We start from the raw sequence: 4,670 nt of genomic DNA, 5'->3' as shown, positions 1-4,670 counted from the left end.
ACTCATTGCGACTGATACATGGAGAAAAAAAAATTTGTTAAAAAGATACTGGGTAGGTTACAGCCTCTCCTCCAGGGCCGGAGAATTAGTTTCAGAGCTTACTTAATCAGGAAAGGAACCCCAAATCAAGTTTCAAGAGGGATTCTGGTTGAGCGACCACTGCCACTGGACACTGGCTTCCATAGCTTTACTTCCTGCACCACAGAACTTGGAACTTGGAACTTGTAGCTTTGCCTAGAGTCATAGCTGCTGCTGCCTGGACGCTGCAGAGCAGCTATCCAATTTTTCCTATTCAAGGTCTGGGTATGGCTAGGACTCATGCCTATGCTGTGACTGCGAGAATGGCACACTGTGCCAAATAAGGGGAGGATTCTCCAAACACAGGCAGGGATTTCAAAACCTGGGAAGCTGACAAGATTAGCAAAATGACGCTCAGCACATCTTGACCACCTTAATTCATACTTTCTTACTCTTAGACTCATGCAAAGACCAAAAATTCTCAATGAATGTGTTGCTTTTCTAAGATGTCCTGGGGTAGGTAGGGAAATCAGTGTTTAAGTTTCTTAATAATACTTTTATCGCAAGTTCATAGAAAGACTGCACGTAGGAGTAAGACTATCAAAGATGTTATTTTTTAAAGTTATACAAGATGAATAAGTCCTGGAGATCTACAGCATAGTGCCTGTACTTAAGAATACTGGATAGTATACTAAAAAATTTGCTAAGAGGGTGGATATTATGTTAAGTACTGTTACCATAAAAATAATTATAATAAAGGAAGTTTTGGAGGTGATAGGTTTATGGCAAAGATAGTAGTGACAGTTTCACGGGTATATACTCATCTCCAAAATCCCTGAGTTGTATAGGTTAAATATGAACAGCTTTTTGTATGTCAATCATACCTCAATAAAATGGTTCTCAAGAAGTACATAAGCGATAATACAATACAGTGTGAAAGATTTACTACCTTTAGCCTATGTGAATAACCAACGATCCTCTTTTGTTTAAGTGCTTGGAAACCATTGGCATTAGTAGAAGAGTACATGGAATTGCCATGGTTTGTACAGCGTTTCATGGCAGAACTTCATTTATTTGGCAGTTGAGAGTTCAAAACCTCTTCCTCTCCACCCCTGACTGTGCATTATTAGACTGGATCGTGATATGAAGTATGGAATGTGCTTAATCATACAGTTTCTTTACACCCCATCACAGTGTCTAATGATGGACCTGGATAATAATCGTAGTATAAAATTTATCGAGTGCTCTCTGTGCTGCTAAACAGCATTCTGAATGCATTATGTGAGTTATTCATGCAATCTTTACCACAGTCCTAGGAGGAAGGCACTGTTATTATCCCATTTTGCAGATGAGGACATGAAAGCAGAGAAATTCAGTTTATCTGTCCAGGATTCTACTTATTCTTCATGGCGAGAGGCAGGGTTGGAACCCAGGCAGTCTGACCCCAAATCCTACAGTCAGACCCAGTTAGTCTGGCTGCTGGCTGGAAAATTAGAGACAGTGATTATATCGCGTTTTTCCGTGGTGGGTCAGAAGTAGAATTCCTGCTGTAAAGGTGCTTTTGCTCTGGTGGTTGGTACTTCTCAGTTGAAATGAGAAGCCATTTTACTGCCACTGGTACAGAAAAATATGTCGACCTTTTTTTCTTTCAGTCCAATCTCAACTGCAGGGAGTGATGTGACTACCCAGTGTGAAAAATATTCCAAGCATCTCAGCTGATAAATTCTAATGGAGCTCTGATGCCTTTTGTGACTTTGTTCAGATTCGTTTAGTGCACCAAGCATAAACTGCTGAAATCTTTTACATACAACCATTCTATTGCCTATTAATTAGAACTGTCTTTTAATTGCACTGGTGCTCCAGAATTAAGTCAATATAGTTACAGGGATAGAATCCTCTGGGGGGAAAAATTCTTTATAGGAAGCTAGCGATGTTAAAAACAACACAAGTAGCAAACAATAAAACTCCCAATAACATCTACAAAACACCCCCCAGAATCTTCATAAATCGTTTAAGGGTAAAACTCCCTTTTCCTGGCTGCAGAGTATGATACGCTTGGTGCTTAGCTCCTTCCACGGCCCCGCTGTGAGTGGTGATGCTATTGAAGGTTTCATTCTGTGTCTTCATGTCCCTCTTTTTAAAACCTTATTCCTTCTTCTCCCCTAAATGAGGTAGCTGGTATCCTGTTTTCAGATTCTCTCCTTAGTCAAAACAGGAAATGATCACACCTCAGTCTTTTCCATTTGATGGATGTGTTCTACTTTTTATTTCCACTAAGGGACCATTGTCTTTTCCAAGCCTTTGCATTTTAGGTCATTTTAGTTCTCAGTATCTAAAGGAACGTCAGCTATTGATAAATGCTGGGGAAATTTGGGGTAAGGGAGGAAGAACTAAAATCATTCAAATGCAGGACCTGAAGGGAAACAACATTTTTGGGTGACATCGAAGTTGAGCTGGGGCAGAAGAAAGCTTCATGGTCCTTCTCCCAGACCCTCCAGTCCTCTCCCCGCAACTCAGACCTGGGCTTCTGGGGGATCCTGGCCTCAGCTCCCCTCCCTCACTGGCCTTCCACAATGCCCACCCTTCTTTCTTTGCTAGAGTCCCTCCCCCTTCCCACACCTCCAACCTCAGTCCTACCTCTACTTCCCTCTTTCTCACCAAAAATGCCCAGAAGTACATATGCTAATTGTTATCCGAAGCTATTCTGGTTAATGTCATAACACATATTCATTAATGGATGTATGACTATGTCCAGTGCTGCTTTGAATAATGCTGCCTTGAGAAATAACTCTACAAACATCGTTATATCACAGTCTATGGCCTATATCTCAAATAGTATTAGCTCCTTACTCTCTGGAGTTCTGAGTCAGGCTTTTTATAGTTCACATAACCTAGATTTGTGAGTCACTATGTACAATAAATAGCATTCCCACGGTGACCACAAGTCTTGGAATCAGTTCCAGGTGTTGTTGTGGCCATTGACACCGCTGCCTTCTGACAGTAAATGTATTGTAGAATTCATGTTGTTCTCAGGCCTCAGTTTCCTCATCTCTAAAATGAGAGGGTTGGATAAGTTAGTAGTTTCTAATGTTTACTTTTAATCAGTGGCATCTCCCATTTATTTTTCATTTGAAATAAAACTTTGGAATTTTATCTTCTACCTAAATAACGTATTTTGTTTTGTTTCAAGATGAAGCTCACACTGAGTTGGAAAAAAGGAAAAAGCAAAGGATCAAAGCTGGGGGAAAATACTGGACCATGTGCTTCACCTCATGGTGCCAAATAAAGTGAAAATGGGGAGAAGATAGGGACAGGTAAAGATCTATTTGCTCGGATTGTGCTCTCATCCTTGGCAGCATGTTGACAATGCCCCGGAAATAACTTCTTTTTCTTGCAAGATTTCTCCAGCCTGATTGGTCAGCCTCTGGAAGATGTGGCATTTTGTAACTACTAGTGTTCTCATATGGGTTTAGAAGAAATTCAAAATGAAGCCAGTACCCAAGGAACAAATGAAAGCTGGCCATTGGAGGCAGATGATTCCAGCGGAGTGAGGGCAGCCGCTGGGATAATGCGTGGTCCAGGATTACACAGGCTGACCTTGCCAGGCCCGTGTTTCTCTGACTCTATGTTAGTCAGCAAAACACAATCCATATTCATTGGCTGCATTTTCTTGGTTCTGTTTTGTTTAGTCTGGCCTCCTGGCCTCTTCTTTCCCCATGTTGTAGATCCAAGGTTTTGAGGATTACTTTGCTGTGCATGCCTTCTTTCCTATCACCTCCACTCCCATTCAGTCCATTTGTTTACCTGTTTCTTTCTTTCTTCTTCTAGCTCTTAAGAAACCTGTCAAATGTCAGCCCCTGGAGTCCCAAGTGGCAGCTTCCTCTATTCATTGACTGACTAATTTTACTCATTACTTTGGAGATTGGGCTAAGGTTTTTAAAAAAAAAAAAAAAAAATCAAACTGCCTGTTTATGTCCCTAAGCCTCAAATAATTAAAAAGCATATTGCTTTAGAAAAGATCACTTCTATCAAGCAATACACAAGCAAGAAAATCTGATTTTCCCAAGTGAAATTTCTGACAAACCACAGATTCTTTCTAAAGAAGCAGAACACCTGTCTCTGGTGACCAGGCTACCACGTTCCTACATTGACATCAAAGAAGAGCCTTTCTGCATAAATAGACTGTGTGTTAATAAAATAGTATTTATGATTCAGTTTTTTTTTCTTTTCAATATCAAGCTGTATCCTGCAGGAATGAAAATACAAGAAGTTGATGTCTACAATATAACTATTAAGGGGAAATTTGCTCCACTGTTATTTGGATGTAATTGGTACTGAGCACCACAATGCACTTGTAATTGGGTCTGTACTTGTTCACTTCAAGGGTTCCAAGCTCTTTCTACTTGAACCCATTTTTTTGATACCGTTCAGCTCAGCAGTGCCAGCTAACTCTTGTTATGCAGTTGAAAAACTGTGGCCATTAAAAATAGGATACGGTGTGATTTTGTTTTGCAGCACTGCATGGAAAATCAGTTGCTGTTCATAACAGCTCTGTGGTTGGTTGATTTAAAGCAGGGGGGTGACTTGGAATTGACAAGCAGACAGTTTGTGAAAAGGGATATTGTATCTTTAAGGCTTTCTGACTGATTGTG

At 40.5% G+C, this 4,670-nt stretch overlaps 1 long non-coding RNA gene across 1 annotated transcript; it reads left to right on the top strand.

Moving 5' to 3' along the window:
• The first annotated feature begins 297 nt into the window (after positions 1 to 297).
• On the top strand, positions 298 to 4,089 carry LOC131384308 (uncharacterized). The gene is made up of 3 exons (XR_009215024.1): positions 298 to 534; positions 3,209 to 3,332; positions 3,847 to 4,089. It is a non-coding gene; the product is annotated as an uncharacterized LOC131384308 (long non-coding RNA).
• The last annotated feature ends 581 nt before the right edge of the window (positions 4,090 to 4,670 follow it).

Source organism: Hylobates moloch, unplaced genomic scaffold (genome assembly GCF_009828535.3).
Source record: "Hylobates moloch isolate HMO894 unplaced genomic scaffold, HMol_V3 SCAFFOLD_9, whole genome shotgun sequence".
Lineage (NCBI taxonomy): Eukaryota > Metazoa > Chordata > Mammalia > Primates > Hylobatidae > Hylobates > Hylobates moloch.
Note: the sequence above shows the minus strand (reverse complement) of the source record. Positions and strands in the feature narration are given on the sequence as shown.